The sequence below is a fragment of the Larimichthys crocea genome, chromosome XIV, assembly GCF_000972845.2.
Source record: "Larimichthys crocea isolate SSNF chromosome XIV, L_crocea_2.0, whole genome shotgun sequence".
Taxonomy (NCBI): domain Eukaryota; kingdom Metazoa; phylum Chordata; class Actinopteri; family Sciaenidae; genus Larimichthys; species Larimichthys crocea.
Genome location: NC_040024.1, coordinates 14,020,621 through 14,034,733, shown reverse-complemented (window position 1 = coordinate 14,034,733; position 14,113 = coordinate 14,020,621).

The window sequence follows — 14,113 nt, the reverse complement described above, 5'->3', positions numbered from 1 at the left end:
TCTGTGACAGAAAAAAATAGAGCGTAGCAAAACCTGATGGAAAAACAGTCCTGTGGTTCAGGATGTGTCTCTCGTAATGTTTCAAGTGTCAAGTTGCTAATCTCACAGCAGAAAAAGTCTTGGCTTGCCCCTCGAGGGTAAATCGTCATCAGAAATTCGTCAGTGGGTTCCAAGATTTAACACAACCTTTCTCGATCATGCTTCAAGGGAGCTGGGAAATGGATTCATCTGTGTATTGTGAAACTACATCAGTCTACGTCATGATCGGCAATTAGTCAATTACTGATCTTACTGACTCAGCAGGCTTGATAACTGACAGGTAGCGGGACTGCAAACACCTTTTTCCAACGAAGTTGCAAAAAGTTCTTTTGCTACTTTGGATTCCAGCTCAATGTGTCACCAAACATAAATGAAACTCAGAAGGTGTTTCCCTGGAGAGATTTGTTTGTGTCAAAATTCAAATAATTCCCCATTCCTGTCTGCACTTTCACTAAATCCATATCAACTTTCTCTCTCTCTCTCTCTCTACAAACTTTAACTTCTTCCAGTTGATTTGCAGTCACAGCATGTCCTTATTTCTTAAGGGACAAAGTCTGGAAATGAATCTAAGGCCAGCTGCTGGAGGCTGATATCAGAGCGCACAGTGATCTCTCTGTCCACTGCAGGGCTGATTTTCATATCAAACCTTTATTTAGAGAGGGAGAGTTGACCGAGCATGAACACTTTGTGTCAGTCCTGTCCCGCTTCGTGGTTGTACATCTTTTACACGTCGGCACAGAGGAGCTGTCAAAGTCCAACCCAAGTTTTTATGTATTTTAAGGTCGTCTCCTGGTCGCTCCAAGCAATATCACAGCAAAGTGAAGTTTAAAAACTTTTTGTATAATCAAATCTCCTGCCGCTTTCATAACATGGAAATTCTAAATCCTAGCAAGTAAACAAATCGGTAGATTGCTCTACCAACTGAGCTAAACACCGCCCCAGGAGTTGGACATTGGAACATGGGGACTTATGGAGACAGACTCACTTCTGGAGCCAGTCTCAAGTGGACGTTTGAGGAACTGCAGTTTGTTGGCACTTCCTGCGTTGGCTTCTTTTCACAGGCATGGAGGTTGATGCTGGGCTGCTACACAGCTCATTATTTGAAGTGATTTACCAACACTGCCATCGAACATTTACACTGCCAGTCCTTCTTTCTGTAATATTTCTTTGTCTTTTGGGGATGTTGCACAAACTGGGAGATGGTTTTCTAATCATCGTTTTCTAATCTTTAAAGTAAAGATCCCTGTGTGGGGGAAGACTGCTCATGCACCACTTTATTTACCTTTTTATGAATAATGAACTACACAGGGAACATCCTGCAAACAACACACAGATAATTAGACATAAGAAGATTCTGGCAGCTCCAGAGGAGGATACGCAGCATTCAGCCTAATGAACGGAAAGAAGTGAACAGACAAACCTGTAATGATTCAAGCTTCAAGGCAGGAAGACGTCTGATTGTACAATTATGTAAAAAAAAATCACGCACAAGATTGGAAACTCGTCAGACTATCTGCAGACGATGCTGGTAAAAGCATTTCTCAGAGAGTCTTACTGTATATTCACCCACCGCTTGTGGGTGAAATTAAGTATTTGAGTTTATTAGAGTCTCCGACAGTGGACAACAGACTGAGTGGAATCCTCTCATCAGCCATTACTGAGCAAACAGAGGAGGCAATTTGTAGGTTAAAAGCCAATAAATCCGCTCATGGTGATGGCTTCCCATCAGCAGTACACAAACCTTCAGGGAGGAGCCGAGGTCTTTAGTCCCATCATCCTCCATCATACGCAGCTTGAAAGGGAGCATATTCAACCCATTATGGAGGGAGGACTCATCTGGACCACATTTATTATAAAGAGAGTCTGGTTAAAAGGATCCTACCACCAGATCTGATGAGAATGTGTGCATTTTATATCAAACTAAAACCCAGAGTTCTAGGACTCGTGTTCAGATCAATATGAATCCTCTTTGTCCTCCATCCAAGGCATTAGTAGCGGTTGAAATTTCTCCACCTTGAGATCGATAGTGTTGTTTTGTTTCATCCTTTTTTCAGCCGCTGTAATCTGCTGCTTCACTGGAGCATCCAGAGACCTGATCCATCGGTCAAGGGCAGCACAGTGAAGGAGAGTTCCTGCAACAAGCCTGTAATCAACACACATGTTCAGCCAATGTTTCCTGCAGGAGCAAAGTTTCAATAAGGATCAGCCGCCGGCGCCTCCGAGGACGACCTCACACGCTGCGTTCGCCGAGTTCTTATAAATCACGCAATCGATACAGGGAACCGCGGGGGAGGTGAAGAGTCTCATTCATATTCCTGACCCTTCTCATCTGACAAACTATTGATCACATATTGTGATTTGGTAATTGATGTGCAATAAAAATCAACCAACCTGTCAATTAACCTCATGTGGACGCTAAAACAAGGTATTTACCACTCCACGTGACGTCATGATCCAAAGTTACAGCACAGGGTCATTGATGGCGAAGGTAGAGCAGGTGTCATTGGACCTGGTACTCATCCTGAGGGGAACATGAATGTCCGAACCAAATTTAATAACAATCCATGCAGTAGTAGCAGACGTATCTCCAGACCAGCAGTCAGCAGTTTCTTCATTGATACAGTACGTGAATGACAAAGAGTCTGTGTGAAGCATGAACATCGTCTCCGTGATGACGCCAAGTTTCTGTCGGCTTCAGAGCGAGCTCGGCGCTCTGTACTGCCTCAGACAGACATCACACACACCTCTGACCAAACAGACCTGTTGATGTAACAGACACAAAACAGTTTCATATTACATAAATCTGCTGATTAAACGAAATAAGAATACAAAGTCAGCATGAAAACTTTGTCCCATGTGCCACGGTGCTCCATCACATTGGTGTGAACAGCGTTGAATTACAATATGAGTGGTGTGTAATGTCTCCTGCCCTAATGAAGGCTCCTCGTCCTTGTATTTACATATTTCAATAATGTAACTACTACATTGTAATTCAGAGTGTGCAGCCGTGAGGCGTTCACTGCTTCATTATCATCCGGCTGGAGTCATCGTTTTCATATCTGTCAAACAAAAAGGAGCAGTCGAATTTATGGTGCTCTATTTACAGAATATAACATTCATTCATGTCTCAACTCTGATTTACAGAGTTTCCTGATAGACAGTAAAAATAAACTGCTGCCGACTGTAGCTGCTGTTAGCTCATGTTAGCTCAGTTTGTTAGCCGGGCTGCCCAGACTGTGAGCGCAGAGCACCGGGAAGAAGAAGAAGAAGAAGAAGAAGACCTGGGTGATGATTGGCTTCCTTCTGTTACGCAGCTGCTGGCTGTGATTTCATATTTGATGGACAGACTTTTATATTTGTATCTTTTATTTACTGCAGGACTGTTGCTCTGGATTTCATCAACCTGTCAGGTGTCCTTAACTCTGCATGCACACAAACTCAAACACACACGAGTCATGACGTGCAGCAAGATTTCCGATCCCATTATGCGCAACTACAGTCGTGCGTATTAAAATGCATGAGCACAAACATCCTCATTAATATTCATGAGGACGTCGGACTGATGAATATGCATAAAAGACAAACAGACACTGACCTGATCACAGCAGCTCTGTGTATGCGTGTGTTGCTCAAACCACACACGTTTTACCCAGGTGGTCGCCATGGCACCCAACCGCCATCTCTGGAGACAATCGCTAATTGCCGTTCAGTTTCAGATGACCTTTGGTTGATGGGATGTTTACACGCCGACACACACACCAAAGACATGACATGTACGAATCAAAGCGGCAGATTAACACACAAACACACGAGCGGGGAAGTTATTACGAAATGTTTGAAGAGGGAATCGAAGGACGGGGCGTTCAATCAAACACAACACTGAGCACAAAACCAGAGATGCTAACTGGTCGGTTCTGTCCACCAAAGAGCGCGAGGCAGAACGCATCATGACCGCATCAAACAAGGACATTCACATCTTGTCAACATCAACGTTAAAGTGATCTTTGACCTGCTCGTGTTTGAGGTGAACCTAAGCTGTGTTAAGGGGTGTTTCATAGATTAAAGTCTGTCCGTGCAGTAGAAAGACGCATGTGACTGTAGGAAGGTAGAAAATCTACAACAACCAGAACTGATTGGAGCTTCAGGGGCTTTTCAAAGGCCGGAAGAATCTGGAAGCCTACAATCACGATGTTTTGGGTCAGAAGGTAACGGGAGAAAATGAATCACACAAAGACAAACTGGTGCTTTCAAGCCATCAAAGGTACCCAAACAAAGGCTTAGACGGAGTTTCAGGAGCGACTGTCGAGGGACCTGGAACAACGAGGTTCAAACAGACCATTTCCACTTCAGCAGTGGCGGTCTCAGCTCTGCAGAAATGCTCGTAAGTACTCGGTTAACAGTTTGAAACATTGACAAGAACAGCTGAAATTAGCTTCAGTGCACATGGAACGAGTCACATCCATGCCCGATGGATTACAGCCTTTACATCAGGTATCTCGATTTGGATTTGTACTGTCGGGTCAGCGGACCCCACAACCGACCCTGCTGGTTACACATGTCACATTTCATCCTGAGTGAACTTCTGGTTGTTGACCGAAAACTCCAGCTCAGATACGATGAACACAAGACACCAAACAAACAACGGAGCGCTCGTCATATCTTTCCATCAAACTGTGACATTTTCCCTCCACTGCTATCTCTGCAGCCAATCAGAGGAAGGTTTACTCAAAGGTTATCCCGAGGAAGGTTGCCACGGAGATGGAGGCAGAAAAGAACGGCGATACATTCGTCGAAGTCTTCTGCTCCTTCTTCTTCTTCGTGGGTTTTACAGTCAGCCAGGTAACTCGGAGGCACGTAGCGCCGCGGCCTCGATGTCACGGGTTTGACTCTGACACGTGACCTTTGTCATGTGTCACCCCTCATCTCTCTCCCACTGGGCTTCCTGTTGATCCACTTCCTAATAACGTAGAAATGCCATGAAGATAATGTCAGATAAAGGTTCCTGGGTCATCAGCACGACAGCGCAGGAATTAAGCAGTCAATTATTGGATTTTTGTTTTGTTTGTAATGTTCTACATCTCGTGTCTTCACGGGGCCCGAGGTGTCCTGACGAAAATGATCGTTTGAGTGTGCAATTGAATAATTTGTCCTTTTGACTGCATGTTTTCGACTTGAAACAAATCATGAATAACTCTTGAAACAAACAACCCCATAGACTGTCTAAAACCTGGATATAATCTTACATGTAGCAACAACTCACTATATTAGCATTAAGAACTTATTTTCCGATTTAAAGTTCAGGACTTGACTTAAAGCCGGCTGCTTTATTTCAAACTATATCCCTGGATAAACTTTTAATCTCCCTTCAATGAAATTAAATGAGAGGAATCAATAAAGTGACCTTGGAGGTAAAAAGTCTCCTCTCAGTTTGTTCAATTCAGTTCAGCTCCATCTAATACAGCAATCAATCCACCAGATTCCAATCGGTTAATAACTATATCCCGAAGATGCACACACGTGGACGTCATTTGCAGCTGGTGATCTGTATCTGCATATCTTATCCGGATAATAGGGAGTAAAAAAACTGGAGGAGCTGATGGGATCGGAGTCAGAGAGGTGGAATGTAAACCTGGACAGCAGAGTTGGGTTTGCAGACCGGAGGTGATAGGGTTGACAGTTCTCAGCCGTCGGCTGATGTATCATTGCTGGAGGGAGAAAAGTGAACCCAAAAAAAAAAAAAAGGAGTTTACCCTCGTGGCTATAAATATCATCCCCGCTGGGAAGACGAGTAGAAAGATGATTGAGATGTCCAGATTTCATTTAAAAAACAGGTCATGAGATTCTCAAACTGTTTACATATTATGTTCTTATCACTTTTTAATCAATAATGGTTGATCAGCCCTTCCACACCTTTCTGTTCTCTATGCCATCTCTATGTAAAACGTCATACAAATGAAGGGGGGGAAAATCCATAGGTTCTACACAGATATTAATATCCCCCAAAACAATGTAAATACACAAGAGACAGAAGAAAACTTCAGCTGAAACATCAAGATGTAGTATGAAGTAACTCAGGTACCTGTAAATACTGACGGTAAAAAGGCTCCTTCAGAAACAAATGTGTCAGAATTACCCCAGAAACTGCTCATTTCACGGAGGGGAAGTCAAGCAGAACATTTATCGACAGCGCCTCGGCTCTGCCCATTTCCTCGCTCTCTCTTTATGGCTGTGGTCATTTGGCTGTGCTGACTGATGGGACTGGAGATGGCAGAGGTGTGAGGAGGCAGATTGTATAATGTGCAGTTATTTCACTTCACATCATTTTGGACCGCAGAGGTGGGAACTCAAACAGACAGAAAAAGATCATTTTAAAAAGGTGCCAGGTTTGAAAAGACGTGTCTAAAGGAATATTAGGTAAATGTCTTTTGCCTACAGATTATGCATTAATATGCAGATATCTGCCTCTAGAGATTAAGTTATAAAACCATTTGGGTACCTACACTTTATGCCAAACAGTCTTTTCAGGGTACAGCGTTGAAATGTAAAAGGCTGAATATGCAACACTGCCCTCAAATCTTTGACAGGAATTGTAATTTGTATTTCTAAAGGAATCTTTTGCTGAAATCCAACAAGTACAAACAGATCCAGAGCCGCTGACACCTGATAAATGTCATCATCGGGGTTTGAACTTCTCATCGCGGTTACGTGATCAGTCTGCCGAGTCAATGATGGTTCGTCACATGGGAGGATGACTCAGCATGTTTTATCAGACCGAAGCTTTTGGGTTTATCATTCCAAACAATCAAACAACTTTTGAAATACTCGGCTTGGCTGCACGAATGTGTGAGTGAATGTGGAATACACAAGTCAGAAAAGGTGATTCAAATGTCATGATTAGTGCCGGCAGATTGGAAATGTGATGTCTGATAATAAAAATCCACAAGAGATCTCCGGGCGGTGGATGAGGATGTTTTTTGTCCCCATTGGGATTCTTTATTCATATTCAAATTATACCTCGGTGAGATCCAGAGAAAACCTTTAATTACATCCTGATATCCACCATGTAGTTTTATAATAACTCCTGCTGCTGTTTTAATATTATACTAATTCTCTTGTGTCAAGGACAAAGTCAAGGGTCTCCACGTTTTTAATATTCAAATACATTAATTAAACCTGGATTTTTGTGTCAGACTGTACAGGAGACTGAATCTGAGACTATCACGGAGTGTCTCCTTTGGAAAATCTTCAAGGCATCATTTCGGAGACGTGTCCCTCATCACAGACCTGCCATGAGAAAGTCTTTCAAAAAGGTCCAACCTGAGCAAACCAATTCATTCAAAATGTCCTCTGAACACATCTAAAGGCAAAGAGTGTTCCAAATGGTCTGAGGTGAGGCAATAAGCCTGAAAAGAAAAAAACTGCTGAGCTCATACTTTTAAATGAGTCCTCATTCAAAAGTCCAAATCCAAAAGTCTCCTTTATTCCGACACTTCAAAACGAAGCAGATCTTACCTGTGGGTTTAAACTGACAGAATAAAGGAAATGTCAACATTACAGCGTCAGTGAACCTCGGCATGAATTCTTAAAATGTCTGGATGGAAAGAGTTCAAAAGGAAGTGTCAACTCGTATGAGCGCCTCGTGGGTGATTAATCAGAAAAACCTTTCTTTCAGTACACGAGGGGGTTTTTCAATAATTGATTACAAGTTTGTAAGAGCTTGAAGTTCCACATATCAAACATTCTGCGATACTGAAGCGCGTCAGAGGAGAAGATGAAACGACATAATGAAAAGCTGAGATTACACAGCGGAGCTCACGCTGCGAGCGACGACCACATCACAGACGGTGTGAGAAGAAGCCAGAAAGCTGCGGTGCGTCCGACATGACGACTGAAACCCCTGTGCAATGCTTCTGCAACAAAGGATACATCCATCCATCAGGTTCCTTCTGCTTATCTGGCGTTAGGGCAACCAACACACTGAAAAGTTTCTGTTTCATGGGGAATTAAGAGTACAGGCTTGGGTCTTTGAGGCTGGTGCAGACCTGTAGGTGAACTGTGTAGCATCCTGAGTTTAGCACCACCCAAGACGATTATGATTTTAAAAGGAACACAAACAGGACTAAGCATTTTCTTTTTACCACAACACTAGAGCGATAACGGGACCAGCACAACATCAGCATCAGCCCGGCCATTCAAGAGAACCACTGACGCAATGTGGCAGCCTAAGCATGATGGGAGGATTAACCGTCTCATTATCCGGGTGACCCACTCTGTTGTGGAAGAACTCCCTCTGCACAGGCTTCCCTCATTTAAAGGGTTATTTGATGCCTTTATTTTGACAGCTTCCTGGCAGTATTTCTACCTACCTGAGCAGCTCCAGCTGGAGGTCTGGTCATTATTCTGTTGTGAAGTAAAGTTCAGTGTCAGACTTCTAGTTGTTCTGGTATTCAGCCAGCTCAGACCTTCGAGCTGTGTTTAAACAGTTTTGTTTGTGTGGGTTTATTTGTGTTTAGCGTCTAAGAAAATGAGGCAGATAAAGAGCTTATATCCATCCCAGCACTGAATGAGAGGCTGATTTGTCACAGCGAGGTTTGTTGGGAGTCTGTACTCTCTGACTATGAGTGTGAGGAACAAACAGACAGCAGTGGTAGCTAACACTCATGTGTTGTTCTGATGCCTTTTCAAAAGATCCGTGGATTTATTTGTGTCAGTGTAGAAGATTCAGTGATGCATAAAACTTGGAACGCTCAGTGAAAGTGAAGGTTCACCTCCTGCAGTGGAAAACACTCGACGTTCCTTCTTTTGTTTATCGAGGAAGAGGTGACGAAGCGCTGATGGACAGACTCGGTTGTGGGAGCTGCCAAGTCTGTTTTATCTGATTCTGCCAAGGACGCCTTAGAGTCTCTGAGTGTTGGTGAAGTTTCTCGAACTTGAGAAAACTTTTTGGAGACTACTAAAAGATTCAGTAGGTCTTTGTCAGGCAGCAAGTGACAAATGTCCATTACTATACAGAAACAACCACTGGTGGAGCTCAAGGAAAAGTCACCAAAATCAGTAGCACTCATCATCTGGGGACCAGCAATATTGTAGCAATTCACCAAGGAGTTAAGATATTTTCACTGAGTCCTATTCTTTCTTCTTGACTGTCTAAAACTTGGACGTACTCTCCATGACAACCCAACAGACTGTCTAAAGCCTGGACGTAGTCTCCGTGACGTCCCAACAGACTGTCTAAAACCTGGACGTAGTCTCCATGACAACCCAACAGACTGTCTAAAACCTGGACGTAGTCTCCGTGACAACCCAACAGACTGTCTAAACCTGGACGTAGTCTCTGTGACAACCCAACAGACTGTCTAAACCTGGACGTAGTCTCTGTGACATCCCCACAGACTGTCTTAAACCTGGTGTTCATTACCTCATAGTGTTAGCTGTGGGGGTGTAACACAGACTCCCTATTGGTTACTGTAAACAGAACTCCATTCCTGTTTCATGGAGACTTTAAAGAGGTTTGGGTCTCAGTATTTGGGCTTGTGCAGACCTGTACACGAACCTGTAATTAGCAGGCTGAAGTGAATTCGCAGCAACACTTCTGAATATAAACCCTGTGCTGTTCACCTGCAGTTTTCAGGTCCTGTAAATGTGCCACTCTCTTATTTTCGTCCATGTTTGACAGATATTTTCATGACGCATGAGATGAAACACTGACTGGGATTATAGAGTACACAAAGCTGATCTATTTTAGCAACACAGATACAGAAGGTATGCGGCTAAAAACCAGCTTGATGCATCAATTTCAAAGCTACAACAATCCCGAGATTGACGTTCAGTTTGGAAACATTTGATAGTGACTCAGGGAAACGAGCAGCTCAGATACAGTACGAGAGGTATTTGGGTCAATGAATGCAGGGTAGAAGCTAAACAGTTTCCCTTCCTATCAACCCAGTCAGATAAAGTCCGACTGGATTGTTCCAGAGGCTCAGAAAATATGTGAAGTTGTGTTTTTGTATCGGAGCGGTTGGGGTTTATTGACGTCTGTGTTTCTTATCTTGGCAGAGCAGGTCAAAGTCACGCCGAGGAGCGGCGCTTTGGCATATTCCAGCAGCGGCGGTCAAGTATCTGGGACATAATGAGCAGTCGGGAGGAACCTGATTGCCTGGCGGCTGCAGAGCTCGGCCACCTAAGTCACCATTTCTCTTTCCTTTTGTTTGGTTTGAACTCCTCTTCTGGAACGGCTTCACGCTCCGCCGTTATCCACTTCACTTTATTTATATAGCACGATTTTAGGAAAGTGCTGCACGACAAGATAACACAATAAAAAGATGAAGTAGACAATAGGAAGATAATATAAAATGCACTGCCCGCACAAGATAAAAATATGCATTATACACATAAAGTCAACACTACACGGTGTCAAAAGCCAAAGAAAAGAGGTTTTAAGAAGAGTTTTAAAATAAGACAGGAGGCCTGTCTGATGTGCAGTACAGTAATCCAGCGTGGTCACAAAGGCGTGGATTACTGTCCAACTACTGACTAACATAGCTACACATCCTCAGGATGGGCGTCTTTAGGTCTAGATCAGGAGGTTTGCAGGGTGATCGCCTCCTCTTCAGGCAGGAGGTGTCGTTCTGAGGCTGAAATATCAGAGCAGTTTTGTTGTTGTCTTTATTTTCCTCCTGGAGCTCGGTGAACACCTTTTTAAATCACACACTGTGATTCTCAGCTCATCACCAGAACAGCAAGATGCAGCAAACAAACTGTGAAATGAGTTTATTTGTGACCAACAACGATGAATTAAAACTGTTTTGTTTTGTTCATTTAACTCTTGTTTGGTTGAGAAGTTTGGAGGCTCGGGCTCAGACATGGGGATTTTAACAGGATGTTTTTAGGTTGAAGTTTTTTGGAGCCCGAGGAGATTTACCGCTGTAAAGGTTTGACAAAACTGAGAACTTAACTCACAGCTTCTCTGAGCCTCCAGGACTCGGTTCAATTTGAGGATTCATGTTTTACAAAAGTTTCGTGGTCAGACGGTATATAGAGAGGGAGATCGGTCATACATTTATTTATAGTATTTTAATAAAAATATGAGGTATGCATGGAGTTCTCCTTGAAGCCGGCTGTGATGATGATTATTACAAATATGATTGATTTTACATACACAGTCATTTGAACCTCTTTTAATTAAACTTTATACGTTTAGAGTAAAAACTGATTCAATTTTTCAGATTTTAATTCTAAACTAAGGGAGAAAATCTGAATTTCATTGCTGTGTTTTTACTGGCAAATGACAAAACATTTCTTGAATCTTGAAAACTGCTTAAATTTAAATCTATCTTCAATAAGATGTGCACAGATTTGGTGATTTGACCCCTAACAGTGACTTTCTGTATTTGTAAATATAAATGATATAAAAATGATTGTGGATTTAATGATGCATGTTGAGGTGAAGGAGCCAAATGTTTGCTGTGATTGTTACAGACGGTAACAGTTGCATGGCAGATATTCAGTTTCTAACTGTGTGTAGTGGCAGCAGTGATCGGAATAACGGCGCTATAAATAATGGGGTTACTTTTTTCAGTAACGAGTAATCTAATTGATTACTCTTCTCATCATTATAACGTCGTTATCGTTACTGTGATTGAAGGCAGCTGTTCTTTGCTGTTGGCAAAGATTTGTCTTGTTCCTCCTTCCTCGGCGAGGGCGGGGGCACGAGACAATCGCAGAAATGATGACGATCGGCTGAGGTTGAGTAAAATTCCATGGTAAGCCAATCAGAGGTGGAGTTGGGCGGGTGTTGTGTTAATCCATGACATTTTATTGGATGCTAGTCTCACTTTCCCACAGCAACGTTAAAATAGTTTAGATTTGTGAACTGTAACTAGTTACTTTTTTAGAGTAACTTGCCCAACACTGCCTGGCAGTAAATCCTCGCTAACACGCCGGATCAGCTCAGAAACAAAGATACTTCTGTGCTGAGGCTCAGCAGGACTTTGGCAGAACCCAGCAGGGCCACAAACTCAGGAGAGTCCTGCAGGTACGAGCGCTCGCAGCGCAGCGGAGATTATCGAGTCTGTTCAGCGGCTGCTGAGGAGGTTTCATTTTTCATTAAGTGGAGTGACTCTCCGTGGTTTATTCCTGCTCCGAGGTTTGACACCAAGATCTCTGAGCCTTTAATCGCAGAGCGACTCTCTGCTAGAAAGAGACTTCATAACTTAAGAAAAGTGACTCCAGATATAAAGCTGAAGAACGGCAGTTTAAAGAAGTGACAGCAGGTCATCACAACTAAAATACTTCTGCTGAAGATTTAAAGTGACAAAGAAGATCACGTCCATTTCATCTCTCCTTAATAAAGTTTTGGACAGGAACACTTCATATTATGATGGTACATTGACTGATGTTCACTCCAGTTGAATAAAGTTGCTTTTGTACTCACTATTACTTTTTAATGATCATAGTATTTATTTCAGTGACGTCCATCATGACAACAAAAAGACATTTCTTCACCGTCCCGACCAAAAAGACGTCTCAGACGTCAACACTGTTGTTTCAACAACACGACCGCGGCTGTCTGAAGTCGGCGGGGGAAGAAAACACTTCAAGTCTTCATCTGTAATCCTGTGACAGCGAGCGGGCGCTTGACGTGACGAGGCGAGTCGAGGACATCCGGGCGGCGCTCGGGTGATTCCCAGGCGGAGCTGGAGGTGAATTTGTGAGACGGATGGGCGACTCTGTCGTCGTAAACACGTTCACAGTGGCGGCAGTTTGACTTTTTTGGCAAATGGAGTGGAAACTCCATCTACTCGAGTGGTTGGGTGACGTTTTCCCTCTGTTGGGTCAGACGTTCACGCTGTTGGCTCGAGTTTAGTTTACTCGAGTTCAAAGGCCGAAGCAGGCGTGAAGCGGCGCTGTGACGGACTGAAGCAGGAAATAATGGACCAGCTGACTCTGTGTGTGTGTGCATATGTCAAAGTGTTTTATGTTGGCATAGACCTGACGGTAGCATGAGTTTTATGGAGTCTGTGATTTATGACGCTCTAACAGTGTGTAGTGGAGTATTAAAGGTTACAGAGCAGACTAACATAAATTATGAGAAGAATTGATGCTCGATGCAAACACGCTGCAGGGACTGCACAGAAAAATGTCCCATTATCGCAGTTTCAGGAAAGAATGCATCGGATTAGTGGAGGCTGCTTAACCTGAACGTGACGGTGTTTCCACAACAACACCGCTGGAAGAGGCTTTTAGTTTCCATTGGACATGGAGGGTAAATATGAACTCAGATTCTGAGGTCGTGTCTCCGTCTTGTTTTTCTTGGAAATTGGATTTATTTGCAGTTTACTCTCTGCCTCCAATCAGTTTCAGACTCAGAAGATGTTCTCTGCTTTGGCAGGATGGAGAAAGCTCTGCATTCAGATCTGTTGGTAGAGTTTGGTAAATAAACATAATCTTTGAGACTTATTTGGCTGAACGTTTGACATCCTCTCCTGACAGCTCGTGGATCAGACCTTTAACGAGATGAATAGATTTGGGGCTGTAATCGTTTCATAATGGAGATCTCAGGGGTTTGATGAATGTTCCGAGGTAACCTTTGAGCCAACCTTATGTCCATAAATAACACCTTGAGGCCTTATCGACTGCATCGTACTTCCAGTCCTCCTCTGGGTTTGTCCTGTGTAAACTCGTTTCTGTCTCCTCCCTCCTTCCCTCCCCCACGTTCTCACCCCTCGGAGAACATTATTTCCACCCTCCTCTCCTGTCGACTCTCACCTTGCCTTCAGCTCTCTGTCTCTCTCTGATACTCGCACATGTGAAACTCACTGTCGCGGGGTTTGCTGTTATCTTTAATATTTAGCTCATTATGAATAAACATCAGCGGTTAATTGAATATTGTAATGTCACACTGACAGTTTTTAATTATCTTAGTCAAAGAAACATTATTGTCTGACCTTTCTATTCATTTATGAATCATTATCTCAGTTTTCCCGCCTGTCGGGTTGATGTTCTTCTACCTGAATTGAAACTCTGCTTACAGGTAACACGCTGAATTGCAGCGCTGTGGTTAATAAAGGTGTGA